The sequence below is a fragment of the Sphaerodactylus townsendi genome, linkage group LG08 (assembly GCF_021028975.2).
Source record: "Sphaerodactylus townsendi isolate TG3544 linkage group LG08, MPM_Stown_v2.3, whole genome shotgun sequence".
NCBI lineage: Eukaryota > Metazoa > Chordata > Lepidosauria > Squamata > Sphaerodactylidae > Sphaerodactylus > Sphaerodactylus townsendi.
Genome location: NC_059432.1, coordinates 98,866,720 through 98,882,254, shown reverse-complemented (window position 1 = coordinate 98,882,254; position 15,535 = coordinate 98,866,720). Strand labels below are relative to the sequence as shown.

General features: G+C 48.8%; 1 protein-coding gene across 1 annotated transcript in view; it reads right to left on the bottom strand.

Moving 5' to 3' along the window:
* The window catches only part of GNB4 (G protein subunit beta 4), a 52,878-nt gene extending 40,726 nt beyond the window's left edge, over positions 1 to 12,152 (bottom strand). The window contains exon 1 of the mRNA XM_048505531.1: positions 11,870 to 12,152. The gene's annotated coding sequence lies outside the window, so the exon portion shown is untranslated. The remainder of the gene's footprint in view (positions 1 to 11,869) is intronic.
* Positions 12,153 to 15,535: the final 3,383 nt, after the last annotated feature.

The following is a 15,535-nucleotide window of genomic DNA, read 5'->3' as shown; positions in this document are numbered from 1 at the left end:
ATATTTTCAAAGACGTATCGGGATAAATAACGTTCTGTACAATTTAATATGTACCGTGGCCTGTTATGACTCACGATACATCACATGTAACAGACAGGGATGTCATTCTCCGTGCACATAGTTAGTGCAACATTTCAAGTATAAACACTGTCCAAACCTCTAAGAGTCAAACATGTGTCTGCATATTTAACCACATTTTCCATTTCTCAGCCTAAAGCAAACATTTTACTTTCAACCATGACAATGCTAGTATTGAACTTGAGATACTGAAACTATGAATAAGTGGTAGAATTTCTGGAAAGTCATGAAATGGTTTGCCATTACCTTACTACGGGGGGGGGGTGTTTTACAAATAGACTGTGTGGCAAAATCCCACAAAAAAGATATACATGGAAAGAGCAAGAATCTTAGAAGATGTCAAAATTGTTAACTCAGTTAACAGGCCAAACACACAGCCACATCCTTTCAAGAACAATCTGAGAGGTTACATCATCAAACCTGTTACTTTTTCGAGAAAAATCTTCTCAAGGTTTTCCCAAGAAAGAAAGAAAAAAGTGCCTTTGCATAGTTTAATACATATAACAGTGTCATTGTGCTAGATATCTTATTTGGGCCACAACCTGTACACATACACACTTCCACTTAATTTCATGCCTTTATCCTTGAAGTCATTAAAGGTTATTTAACATATAGAAACACAGAGCTAGAAGGGGCCTCAAAGATCATGTTGTCCAACCCCCTAAAAATGCAAGAAATTTACAACTACTTTCCCCCACACTCGCCCAGTGACCCCTGCTCTATGCCCAGAAGAAAGTAAAAAACCTCCAGGATCTCGGGCCAATCTGGCCTGGAGGACAATTTCCTGTCCCTTAAGAGGTGATCACCATTACTCTGGGCATGTAAAGAGCACAAGAGTCGAGCACTGATACATTTGACAATCTTTTTATACATAAAATACAAAACTTCTTTATTTTGCAATTTTTTTTAGAAGCATGAGGATTTCTGCTGAGTATACATGAGGCTTCTCAGCAATTTTGCATAATTTTAGAAGCTTCATATAATATATGAGTCCCCTCCTCACGAGAACTCTATGAATGGCTCAAAATGGAACCGCTGGTATCTACTCCCAGTACAATAAGCTGTGGAAAACCCAGTTTACAGAAGGGATGGCCAAATTGTCAAGACCCACTCTGGTCTCCAGACCCTAGTCTTCAAATTACAGCTCAATGCAGTGGACAACATAGGTAGTTTGGTACATATATGCTTTAATAGTATTATGGTCACTGGATGTATGTTTCCTGAAATATCCCTTCAAGATCTTCCCATATGAGAATCAGATTGATCCAAACAAACTATACAATATTCCCATTACAGTAATTTTTAATGAAATACACAGAGAGTACCATTGCTTCCGTTAAAATGACAAGCAAGCAAGTTAACAGACATCTTAGAGAGGGCCTTCACTGGATGTAGTGGTGATGGGAGGAGCCATCTGGGGCTCTGGGGATGAGCTTTATCCAAAGTGGGATGGCAGCATTCCAGTCCAAAAGTTGACATGTTCTTTAACATGGCTCTAAACTAGAAATGAATTGATGAATGGTACCCTTTCCAAAAGAGACATTGTCAAAAGGTTGATCTCCCTAACCAAGCAGTGTGCTTGAGATGACAAAACCAAAGTAAACATTTGGAATGTTGTTCCTTTCGGCAATCAATCAATCAATATTTTATTTCGGTCAAAGACCAGAAAATATCAAATGTAGAATATAAAATCCAGATAGTACATTTCCAGACCAGATACAAAATAAAATTGAGGTAACCTGTTTCCAAAGACTGTTTGTCCAAACCCTAATATAAGTTCAAGTAAAAACTGGAATAAAATTTGAATAAAAGATAAAATCATTGATCCAGACTTCCTATTTTTATTGCCCTACTATTGCCTTTTATTTATTTATTTATTTATTTATTTATTTATTTATTTATTTATTTATTATTTCGATTTTTATACCGCCCTGTCCCCGAGGGGCTCCCTGTCCCCGAGGGGCTTTTGACAAAATAAGCACTAAATTTTGCCACCTCTCTGGTTATATTAGGATTAGCATCTTCTAGTAGTCTTTTCATGGCACAATCCTCGGGGCCAAGAAAAACTGATGTTGGAAGAGAGACAAACAGTTTTGAACCTCATTTCTTTGTGAGTGGGGCATCGTAAAAAAATATGTGTCAGAGTCTCTCCCATATCACATGGACAAAGCCTGTCGATATATGGAATTTTTTTTTATATCTGCCCTCAAGCATTGCTGAGGAAAGGGCATGCCTTTCAGTACCCTTTCAGTACCCATGGAGCAGCAGTGGCGTAGGAGGCTAAGAGCTCGTGTATCTAATCTGGAGGAACCGGGTTTGATTCCCAGCTCTGCCGCCTGAGCTGTGGAGGCCATTTGGGGAATTCAGATTAGCCTGTGCACTCCCACACATGCCAGCTGGGGCATCTTGGGCCAGGTCACAGCTTCTTGGAGCTCTCTCAGCCCCACCTACCTCACAGGGTGTTTGTTGTGAGGGGGGAGGGGAAAGGAGATTGTAAGACCCTTTGAGTCTCCTACAGGAGAGAAAGAGAGATTATAAATCCAAACTCTTCTTCTTCTTCTAATGAGGACAAATTCTAAGATGTGCTTTTGGTAGCTGACTTGTGGGTTGAAAGAATCAAGGGCAGGATAAGCATGGAACCAAAGGGCAGAAGTTGTTTCACATTAATTGATACAGAGTTCCAGGGCATGATCCAGCGGTTGTGGCAAAAAGGCCATTAAAGAACAGTAAATGTGGTATCCTTTCTAACGGGCATTCTAATCCATGATCTGTTTAAAAAGACAGAGCGCTCATTCACCCACCCCTTAACACCAAATGATTGAAGATATCCAGCAACGGTAAGTAAAGATGAGGAATATCAACAGGACTAGCATTGAACTTTGCAAACAGCAACGAGATCTCTTTCATCCTGGCCCAGTAGCTAACTACAATACCACACCTGTGTTCTGAAGATCAGTTTTTTATACTACATGAATCTGCCATGAAAAGCGAAAACAAAGTTCACCTTGCCTAGGACTGTCTGTTGGCAACAATTCTTCAGGAAAACAGAGGTCATTCCCTGAGCTCCCATTCATTATGAAGAGAGCAGGTATTGAACTAAGGCCCTTTGGCAATGAAAAGGATTTTCACCCTGAGCTAACCCTAACCCTCTTTCAGTGGATCTACAGGTGTCTTGCACAACCAAACACTGCAATCCTGTACATACTTCCTGAGAAATAGGTCTACTGAACTCAATGGAACTTTCCCTTGAGTAAACACACAACAGGTTGCGCTGCAATAACTTCATACACACCCTTTCTTGATTTCCGGGCTTCTGCAGTTTTATTGATTTGTACATGTTGTTTTTTCATTGTTGTTTTTTTAAGTGGGTCACTACCACACCAAGTAAATTTGAACATATGGGTTACCATGCCAAAAAGGTCAGGAACTACTGTTCTAAGTGGCCCACAAACATTTCCTTGTACCTCCAATTATACACCAATTTCCCATCAGTACCCAAATCCCACATTCTTCTTCCCCCAGAATCCCAGGACTTGCCACGTGTATTCTGCTTTCTCCAGAAGCATCGCATAAGGCACACCACTACACCGCCCTCCTCCCTGAGTCACCTCTAAGATATATGACAATGGGTTATAAAAGCACGCCCAAGGTAGAGAGTGACAGAGATAACGTCTTCTCCTCTCCCAAAATACAGTACTTGGGAATATCTGATGAAGTTGACAAGCAACATAAGAGCACAAGAAGAGCCATGCTAGATCAGACCCAAGACCCATCTAGTCCAGTGTTCTGTTCACACAGTGGCCAACCAGCTGCCTCTAGGAAGCTCACAAAAAGAAAAACTGAAACAGCATCGTTCCCTGGCAGCTAATACAAAGAGGCATGTGGCCTCTGGGACTGGAAGAAGTAGATATCAATCAGGATTAGTGGTAACAGCCCAGTCCTCCGTGAATTTCAGGATGGACAAAAGTACAAACACATTTACCCGGCGAGTGATTCAAAAACAGCCAAAGGATGCAGCAAGTCACATCAGCATTAAAAGTGGATTAGACATGGGGAGGGGTTGTGCTATCAGCAGCTACTAGGGAACCTTCCAATCCACATGCAGCAACCCTGTGAATCCCAGTATGGGAAGGCAACATGGGGGGGCTGTCTCAGCCTCTATGACCTGTTGCTGGCCCTCCACAGGAACAAGTTGACCCCAGTTTCAGACAAGGCTGCTGGAGGGACCACCCTGCAGAGTCGTTCTTAGGATCCTACCCCCTCCCTCCACTTCATATCCCAAAGTCTTCCACCCCTCCACAAGTATCCCAGGAGTTACACCCATCTCTTGCTCCTACAAGGACCCCCAGATTTACCACGCCTGCTCCTCCCCCCTGCAAGTATCTCAGAAGTCACTCCCTCTCATGCCATTTTCCCAGCTGCAAGAAAGGCAGGACAGACATGCACCCTACTTCCTCTTCCTCCACCCCCAACTATTTGCAAGGTTTTTCCCCATGCACATCTATTTCCTCCCGGCAGGCGCCCCTACCCTAAACGCACGCCCCACCCCGGCACGCAGAGAGCTCCTTCCCCCCCCTCCTGGCAGGCCCTTCTTCCCTCCCCTAAGAAAAAGAAGGCAAGAAAAAGGGTCCTTGCCCTGCAAAAGCAGCCGTCGCCTCCGGGCCTACCCACGGAGTAGACAATTTTGCACCCACCTCTGAGTATCTCCGGGAAGGCAGCTGCTCGCGAGGAGGAGGAGGAGGAGGAGGAGGAAGGCCGAGCGGAGCAATTGCAACGCCCAGCCGGAGGACAGGGAAGGGGCGTGGCCTCCGCCCTGTCAGTCACTCGCCGAGCGCCGCCTTTGGACGCCGACCAAAACACCGCTCGCGGCTCGCCTCGTTCACTTCCTTCTTTCTCTTTTCCCCTCCCCGTCATTACTACGCGTGGTGGTACCGCCCAAGCTTCCATGCTCTTTCCCGCCTGGTGGGAGATACCACAGGAAACGGGGGGGGGGGGGAGAGTCTGGCTGGGAGGTCGCCACTGGGAAGAGTTTCACAAATACCCACTCTTGAGAGGTCCCGCTAAACTTGGGGCGACTTTTGAAAGAGACTGCAGGGATGTTTAAGTTGCAACAGCCTGCCCGAGCAGTCTTGCCTCCCTCTTTCTTACTTTACAGTAAAAGTGCAATTCTAAGCAATAAGCACCATCGAAAGTCCTGGCACTTACTCCTGAGTAACGATTCACAGACTTGTTCCTGTCGCGCGTCTCCTTGAAATAAATGGGATGGAGTTGGCCCCACCACCGCTGCCTTGGTAATCTGGTGGGTTTTTTTCCTTTTATTATTTTAGTTTTGTTTTCAGTTTGCAAAAAGGGGGAGGGGAGGGGCAAGAAATATGGGAAAGGTTTGTCAACTTATGCATCGGGAGGGGAAAGTGGATGGAGAGAGCTTTTTTTACTATCCCACAATGCTAGAACATGGGAGCATCCTGTGAGGTTCATGGACAATAGCTTTGGGATGGCAAAAGGAAGACTTAACTTTAATAGTTACAGGAAGAATAATTAAATAGTGCCAGCAGGGCCATAGGTGAAGGTGAGAAGTGTGGTTGCCACCCCTCCACCTTGGGCACCCTAGCTGATCCCGTAGGGTGAAGTTTAATGCTGTGGAGTCCATTTTCCAAAGCAGCCATTTTCTTCAAATGCTCTCTGTTCTAACTAACCTCCAGGAAATCTCCAGCCACCACCTGCAGGTTGGCAGCGCTACCTGGAAGACAGCCCGGGGGGCCAATGAATGGGCAGCAGGAAACCTGCCAATTCCCTCTCTTGAAAAGGTGGGAGAAGGCCCAGGACTCTTCCTATTTCCTATGCCACTCCCCTTGTTAAGGAAGGATGTGAGGAGAAGGCAGGCAGCGGCTTCCTTCCACACTGTGCTGTGGGGGAAGGGACCACCTCTGTGCCTTGTGGTAACACAAAGGGGCAAGAAGGATGAGCACTACCCTCATTGCTGTGCAGAGGAGGAGAGCAGGCTTCCAGATTTTATCCTCTGCACAGTAGGTTCAACTGAGAGAGCGAATGGCTCATGGTCACCCAGCATATGTCTAGGACAGACCAAAGATTCAAGTGTGGGTCTCCCAGATCATCGCCTAGTACTCTAAGCACTGCATCATATACCCAGAGAGTTTCAGATTTGTGGAGAAAGGCTGCTTCCACGCTGAAGATCTGTCCCACTTGGGCTCTCAAACCAGAGGCTTTTGGAGTGTCTACACAACGTGGTCTTTCAACCATGCACCTTCAAATTGCCTTCTATGGTTTCTCCTGCTTTGCTCCGATGCTTCCAGGAAGATTAGAATCAGTGTGGGCAGGAAGGCAAGGGTTTCCAGTTCTCCCCACCCTGATCCAGTGCCATTTTTTCGTGCCACTGCCAGTGGGCATTGGGCCTGCTTTTTTCCTTTACTCAGACCTGGATGGCTCAAGTTCGCCCAATCTCAGAAGCCTAAGCAGCATCAGCCCCGGTTAGTATTTGGATGGGAGACTACCAAGGAACCCCAGGGTCAGTACGCAGAGGCAGGCAATGGCAAACCACCTCTCTACGACCCTTGCCTTGAAAATGCTATCAGGTCACCATAAGTTGGTTGTGACTTGATGGCACTTTATACAAACACACAATAGGTGCATCATGGGCCCCTCCTGCACATGCAGAATAATGCACATTCAATCCACTTTCACAATTGTTTGAAAGTGGATTTTGCTATTCCGCACGGTAAAATCCAGCTTCAAAGCGCTTTGAAAGTGGTCAGAAAATGCATTATTCTGCATGTGCGGAAGGGGCCATGATGTTGTAACACCCATAGTAATATGCCTATTACTTTTTAAAAGCCCTCTAGCAGTAGAGGTAGCCAGAAAATGGTGAGTACTACGGGATAGGAAGGAAAAAACAGAATCCTCTATTTGCAGTTCTTCAGGATCCACGACAAAGAATGGTCTTTTTGCTAGTGACTTTGCTAGTAATCCCACCTAGGACCTTTTCCATGTATTTAGGAAATGTATATGCTGCCTCTCCAAAGACATGCTCAAGACAGCTCACAATACAATTAAATTTATCATTAATTTATTTGAATAGCCACAAAGCCCTTTAAAAACAAGCCAGACATAAAAACAGCAGCCTAAGAAGGATAAACATAACACAGTCCTCAGGCTAGAAATTTCTCAGTAGAGTTTTGTACCAGTTTTAGTGATTCTATATATGACGGACTGACGGGAGTATTGACTGCTTCCCACCCCCATTTGCATGGGCTGGGAGTGGTTTACATCATTTTCTTCATACAATAAATCAGTTAAAATGTACAATAAATTAGCTAAAATGTCGTATAACAGAATACAACATAGCGCCATTAAATAATATAAGATGTAAAATCTAGCAAAGATGGGAGGAACAATTTCACTCACATGTAATTCAGCTGATCTTAACATCATGAGAAGAAGGGTTTTATATTGTATATGGTTTCATAGCCATATATTTTAATTGATGAGGTTTTATGCTCTCCAGAGCCCTTCGGGGGTTGGGCGGTATATAAGACTGATAAATAAATAAACAAATAAACAAATAAATAAATAAATGCTGTAATGGCCTTTGGATACAAACAATAAAGTGTATGGTAACAAGGCAGTTTGAAAAGATGTAACCCCTTAGTTAATAGTTTTGGTCTAATACCTAAAAGAGAGTAAGTTAATTGCCCAGGTGTCCCTCAAAGGAGAAGGCCTTCCAAAGACTAGGTGCCACCACAGAAAAGGCCCTGTCTAGTCTCCATCCACCTTGCTTCTGCAGGTAGCAGGGCACAGTAGGCAGGCTTCAGAAGAGACTATAACTTGTCAGGCTGAGAGCAGAGGGTCCTTCAGATATGCTGGCTCCATGATGTTTAAGCCCTTTCAGTTAAGAAGCAGCAGCCCAATAAATTCTGTCCAGAAGCAGATGGTCAGTGACTTTAAGGGAAGGTTGATAACATGCTTTACCACTGAGCCCTCCCCCTGTTTTGTTTTATTTCAGAAGCGAAACACAGAGATTTATTATATATGATTGATAGTTGCCAGTGCTATTTATGACCATATGATCTTTCACTGACTTTATATTGAGCTTTCTTGTAACTGTATTGTCACATGTATAAATGTACTCCACAGTTACTTCCATATGGGCTAAGGTGTGTTTTATCTGTGTCTTTCAAAAATATGCCAGTTTTTGTATTGTCGAAGGCTTTTACGGCCAGATTGAATTGGTTCTGGTGGGTTTTCCGGGCTGTGTGGCCGTGGTCTGGTGGATTTTGTTCCTAATGTTTCGCCTGCATCTGTGGCTGGCATCTTCAGAGGTGTATCACAGAGAAAAGTCTGTTTCACTTTCAAAGTCTGATGTTCTAGACCAGGGGTAGGGAACCTGCGGCTCTCCAGATGTTCAGGAACTACAATTTGGGGGGGGTGGGGGGGGGGGGGGGTGGGGGGGGGGGGGGGTGGGGGGGGGGGGGGGTGGGGGGGGGGGGGGGTGGGGGGGGGGGGGGGTGGGGGGGGGGGGGGGTGGGGGGGGGGGGGGGTGGGGGGGGGGGGGGGTGGGGGGGGGGGGGGGTGGGGGGGGGGGGGGGTGGGGGGGGGGGGGGGTGGGGGGGGGGGGGGGTGGGGGGGGGGGGGGGTGGGGGGGGGGGGGGGTGGGGGGGGGGGGGGGTGGGGGGGGGGGGGGGTGGGGGGGGGGGGGGGTGGGGGGGGGGGGGGGTGGGGGGGGGGGGGGGTGGGGGGGGGGGGGGGTGGGGGGGGGGGGGGGTGGGGGGGGGGGGGGGTGGGGGGGGGGGGGGGTGGGGGGGGGGGGGGGTGGGGGGAAAGAAAGAAAGAAAGAAAGAAAGAAAGAAAGAAAGAAAGAAAGAAAGAAATAGATAAATCTCCAAATATTGGAATGGACACATTGCCTCTGCAGTGTTCAGCGTTTTTTTGTTTTTTAAAGGGCATTACGAGAAAGCGTTCCTTCAGATTCTTAAGGATGGACTGCTCAGGCTCCAATGAGTTAAAAAATAAAACAAAAAAATGTCCAATGGTCATGAAATGGCATAGGCAACTGCAGGAAGGATCGTGTCATTTGTCACCAGTGACATCACAGGCACCCGCCAATTGTTGCTCACGATGCTCGGAAAATGATATTCCACTGTCCCAATAGAGGCGCTCGCTGGGGAAGAAATCACTTTATCCCCAGCAACAATGCATTGCTATATGCTGCAAATGCCTTAACTACGTGAAAGATGACTGGAAGTTCAACAAAAGCCACCTAACAATCTGGGCAATTCTTGCACAATCAAGTAATTGTGTGGTTAAGGCACTGATCCAACTCAATGCATTACCACGTGTATTCCCTACCATGAGCAAACCAATAGACATTTCTCCTTGCCTTGCTTATGTCGATGGAATAGGGAATAATACTGGGGCAGCTTCAAGAAAGATCGATAAAAACCATCCCACTCATATTGTGTTCCAAGATGGAACCAAGATGGCACACGGTGCCTGCTTCGTGCTAGAAGAAGCACAATGTATCCACCCTGCCTTGTATCTTCTGAGGCTGGCGGTGGTTTGAAGAATGGCACCATTGCGTTCATGCACATCTCTGCGCTTTGCACGGCAGCCTGCCTCACAGATCCCCTTTGGTCTCCAACGTCTAAAGGCAACAAGTCCGGTCTGCCTACAAATTTCATCACCTCTCTTCAGAGCTTATAATAAGCATCTCATTTTATCCACACACAAACACCCCCTTTCCAAGCTAGTACAGGTGGAGAAATGGGAACGAACAAGGTTTCAAAGACAACTTCCATTGGGAACTCTCGCTATATCTAACAGTAAAGTGCCCCCACGAACACCAACCATGAAAATAGCAAAACAAGACAACCTTCACGCAAGACAAGGGAACAACTCTACATGTTGGGGGAGGAAACTCCCACTGAGCAAGAAACCACGATTTTGTAGAAGATGTGAGTGTGAGAATTTGCAAACTGTCTTTCCTTCAAGGCCCTTCAACATCTACAGCTGGAGAATAAGATTCTCTTTCTGGACAGCAAGCCAACGACAATGTCATCAAAGGAAGTAGATGCAATCTCTTACAGACCCATGACCCAGTCCTAACCACACCATTAAGAAATGTCCCCTTTTATGGCAGTCGTACGTGCTTCCACACAAACCACAGATCTAAGGTGCACAGCCAGCTTCTTCATATAATGTCCGCGCATGAACTGACTGAACAGCTGGTCAGCATTAGTGCCTCTGGTTTTCCACCAGTTACTTTTCAGCAGGTAAGGTGGAAAGCATCTGTATTGTAGTGACCGATGCAGTCAGCAGCAAACCCCTAGCAGACCCACTCCAACCATCATCAACATGCGCATACCCTGACAGATGTGGATTTTTTTTCATGCTGTTCAGCAAGCACACTGTTGCGCATGAAACGTACATCCAGCAGTTTCTATGCACAGATTCCCTTTCCTGGACTGTTCACCACCTTTTAAGTGTTCCTGGTTTATTGCAGTCCGTAGTTTTCTAGGTTGCCACCAATGCATTAAGTAGGCTCAGAGACCCCTATCGCAGATTCTGCAGGTGCAGAAGGCACATTGGAGACACCCATCGCAGATTCTGCAGGTGGGGAAGGTGCGTTGTCAAATTATTGTTATGTTATAATTTATGAATTTTTCCCCCACCTTATGCAAAAGCCTCTAGACAGCTCACCATAAAAATCAGAACAATAAAACATCCCAATAAACACAAAAATAAAAATGTAACAATGAAAACATCCCAAAATTAAATCTGACGCCCACTCGCAAAGAGCAGCAGCTGCAGAGGGGCTCCCAGTGACGCTAGCAAACGTTTGCCTGGGTGAAGAGGAAAGTCTCCGCTATGCGCCTAAACCCACAAAGATTAGGTGCCAGTCGGCTCTCATGCCACAGCCCGGGGGCAATCACGATGGGCGCATGATCCAGCTACCAAAAGCGCATCTGATGCGCATGGACCCCGGCCAGCAAACACCACCCGCCCTTGGGAGCGCAAACAACCCGTTGTTCTTTATTCAGAGCTTGGCTAGATAAGCCGCAAACAACTTTGTGGGGGACTTTCCAAAGCGGATCCTGACCCAGAAGCGGGCGCCACCCTACACCGCTGCAGTGTGCCAGCTGCCCACGCCTCCCTCTGCCCACCCCCACCCCAAATCCGCCCCTGGGATTTCTGTCATTTGCGGATGTCGCGGGGTCCCTGGGTGTGTCGCGGCGCTCTCGTGCGCTGGCTGGTGGAGAATTGCGCGGGGAGGGGGGGGGGCGCACGCATGCCAAGCGAGGTCTTGCGGGACGAGTCGCGTGATCGTTGCGGGGGTTTCCTCCCCCTCCCGTGCTATGGGCGTCGCCAGACTTTTGCAGCAGCAGCCCACGCGGCGCCGGCCCGTTTCCAGCGGGGGAGGGGAGGGTTCCCCATCTCGCCCTTTGCCTCGAAATCCCAATTCCGGGACGGGATGTCCGGGTCCCGCTTGCAACCTCCACGCAACCGGACGCGATTGTGATCATTATTTTATTGCACCCCCTTTTTTTGTCATTTGCAGTCTCAGGCAACCCGGGTGGGGTTATTTTCATTATTTCCCTGCACCCTTTTTTTTTGTTATTTGCAATCACATGCAATCCGGCGTGATTATGATCATTATTTTCTTGCAACCCTTTTTTTTGCAAAAAATACGCGCTGCAACGGCTGCGTCGCTTCGCCGTCTTCCCTGCACCGGCCAAAGGGGGAAGGGGGGGGGGGGGAACTGCCATGCAATACCTACGAGGCTTGCAATTTCCCCGGCGTTGCTCGTTCCTGCCTCCGCTGCGCCTCCGCTCCCTCGCTCAGCCCCGGCTGGGAATGTCAGCACATGAATGCACCCATTGTGCCAGCCGACCCCTCCGCAGCCTCGCTTGAACTGGGAGCCGTTGCTCTCGCGCTCGCCCCTTCCCTCGTGTGCTCATCCAACGTGATGGACAGTTGCTATGGTTTCGCCTCTCTGACGTCAAACACATGAAAGAGAAAGAGCTTTCCTGGCGCTCCCTCCGAGGAGCATAAAAGACCGAGAGGATTTCTCAGAACAGCTGGAGTTTCTGGGCGTCGTCCGGCGGCTCCATCTTCTTCCCTCGGGCTCGGCCTCCTGGCGCTGCGGCTCCGGCCAAATGGGTCAGAGTTGAGGCTTGCTGGCCCTTTAAACCCTTCTCCTGGCTGGGGGGAATGGAGCAAAGTGTAGCCTGGGACAGATTGCAAGACCTGGCTGTCAGCCTTGTTTGGAAGGTAACATTGCCTGCAGACAGACAGACACACAGACATGTACCGTGGGGGGGGGGGGGGCTGATACCCCAGGCGCTACTTCTGAGGTTCACATGGGGGGCACATTTGTCTGCCCTTCCCCCCCCCCCCGCGCCCCCACCAACCAGCCTCCGCTCCCCCAGCCCGCAGGTAGCCAAGAGGGCACAGGGGGTACAGGTTTTTGGGGGGGAGGGTGCAATTTCAGGATTTGCCCCAGTGCCATTTTCTGATGCCATGCCACTGCAGGTAGGTAAATTGATAGATGTGTACCTAAGGAGGAACAGAGGGGGCTGATGCCCTAAGCATCACTTCCAAGAAAGGCATGGTGTGGCCACATTCAACCGGCCCCACCCAGCCTCTGCTCCCCTGGCCCATGGGAAACTGCGCACGAGGCACGTGTGCGCCCTGCACCCCTGCCACACCCCCGTCCACCCCCGCCCCGGAACACCCTTGCCATGCACCCGCAGGGGCACACACCTGGTTCGTCGCGTATCCCTTCCCCCTTGGCCCTATGCCACTGCCCTGGCCTGCAGGTAGGCAAGAGATTGAGGGTGTCGGAGCACAATTTTGGGAGAGGGTGCAACTTCAGGACTTGTTCTGGGTACCATTTTCTGATGGTACACCATTGTCGGTAGGTAGGTAGTCCCAGAAAGTCCACCTCCAAAGCAGCTGTTTCCTCCGGGGAAATTGATCTATGTCAGGGGTCTGCAACCTGTGGCTCTCCAGATGCTCATGAACTACAATTCCCATCAACCCCCAATTGGCCATTCTGGCAGGGGCTGATGGGAATTGTAGTCCATGAACATCTGGAGAGCCACAGGTTGCAGGCCCCTGATCTATGTAGTTTGGAGATGAGCTGTGATTCTAGGGGTCTCCAGGCCTCACTTGAAAGTTGGCAGCTGTGTCTACCTGTCCAGCTGTTCCCAAAGATAGTGTTTTGCACAATCCGGATCACTGCATGTGCAGTCTTCCATGATGTTAAAATGCCAGCACAGCATGTACCCAGGCTCACACAACCAGTGCCTGATTCAGTTTGGGATGGCAGGGAAAGGTTTTGGCCTTCACCTGTGCCCTTTCCCTAATGCAGTGATGATGAACCTTTGGCACTCCAGATGTTATGGGCTACAATTCCCATCAGCCCCTGCCAGCATGGCCAATTGGGGCTGATGGGAATTGTAGTCCATAACATCTGGAGTGCCAAAGGTTCGTCACCACGGCCCTAACCCAAAACAGCCCCAGGGGGAACTGTTTGGTCCAGAGAGGAAGCCCTTGGCAGACACCTTGTGAGGCAGGTGAGGCTGAGAGAGTCCTGAAGAACTGTGACTAGCCCAAGATCACTCAGCAGGCTTCGTGTGTAGGAGCAGGGAAACAAATCCAGTTCACCAGTTAAGAGTCAGTTGCTGATGTGGAGCAGTGGGGAATCAAACCCACTTCTCCAGATAAGAACCCACTTCCCCCAGACAGAGAGTTTCCAAGGCTGCCTTCTTCTCTACTCACCCCCAGGTTCTCCGAGCTGTCTTCCTTTCTCACCTATCTTTATTATTATTATTTATTATTATTTTATTAAACTTATAGGCCGCCTATCCCCGAAGGGCTCAAGTGCCTCCCACTTGAGTCACCTGATTCAGCTTGGGACTATTGAAAGTGCCCTTGATCTTTTCCTCCTCCTCCTCCTCCTCCTCCTCCTCTTTTCCTAACTTGATACGGGTGGGGAGAGCTGTTGTACGCATTGGGGAAATTCATGTGCACCCCAGAATTTGAAAACCGTGTTGGAGGTTACAATGTCTAGCATGCATAGGAACTGAGAAGAAGACCCAGCAAGGGGTGGGCAAGCGGTCAGTGAGATAGGGCTGTAAAATTAGTGACACCCCCTGACTTTTTGTGTCACCTCTTGTCCATCCTTGGACTGATACTCTCAGGTCTAATACCCTGCTCCTTCTTGAAAGCTGAGTACCCAGACTCTTTCTAGATGGCAAGGTAGTCGCGTGCTGTCTTTCCCCTTTCCTGTCTTAACAGCCAAATCCAGATTGGGCAGGCGGGTGGGAAACTGCTGCTGTGGTGCTGCCCTCCCCTCTCCAAAGGGCTTCAACGTTTTGTAGGAAGATCAAAAACAAAATCCAAGAACCCGCTGTAGGGGATTACGCTGCACAGAGGTGGGATCCAGCAGGTTCTCACAGGTTCCTGAGAGTAGGTTACTAATTATTTGTGTGTGCCGAGAGGGGGTTACTAATTGGTGATTTTGCCACGTGATTTTTGCCTTAGTTACGCCCCTCCTCTCAGCAGTAGCGCGCAGAACTTGAAGCAGTCTAGCAGGAGGTGCACCGGCGTGCGTGGCAGCTTGCGCCTGCGTGCATTCGTTTCCCACCCAAGGACCAGCGCAGCGGCTGCGTCCTTGCCACAGCCCCACCCAAGAATGCCCCACCCACAGAATTCCCGGCCATGCCCCCATCGTGCCCTGCCCAGCCCCATTGGTGCTACGCCACAGTTTGAATCCCACCACATGGGAACCTGTTACTAAAATTTTTGGATCCCACCACTGACTACGCAGGTACACCACGCAAACAGGGGTGTATCTCCAAGGCCAACTCCACAGGCTCACAGGAGCTAGATGGGCAATGGGCCGCCCCCAGAACGGCCCCAGCCACAATGGTGCAGCATTCTGCACCGGCAGGCCTAGTCACAGATAGCTGCTTCCCAGTCAGGTGCCGCGGAGCCACATAGTGCCCACCCAGGTAAGTTGCTCTTGCACTGGTGCATTGGCCCCTTTTGCTGGCTTGGAGGGCACCCTCACCCACGCAGTGCTGTGCTAGCTCCAGAGATGAGTCTGGCCCCCAGCTCTGGATTGGGCTATCCATATAGTTCCCTAATAAACATTTATCTTTTACCTTTTAAATCAGCATGTTAGCCGTTTCTCTGTGCAGTAAAATACCAACAAACTGTTGATTCAGGCATCTTTCATGTATTTAAAGCAGCCCTGGGGAGGGACGGGTTATGTTCACCTGCCCAGGGTGTATTTTTTGTAAAAACTGAAATGGTGTGGTTAAGGGTACTGGTCCGATTGCTCTTCCCAACCTGCAAGCGTATTACCTCTCTACATTTTCCGCTTGGAGCATATTTACCCCTAGCCAAACTCATCTCCCTGTTTAGCAGCTCTTGC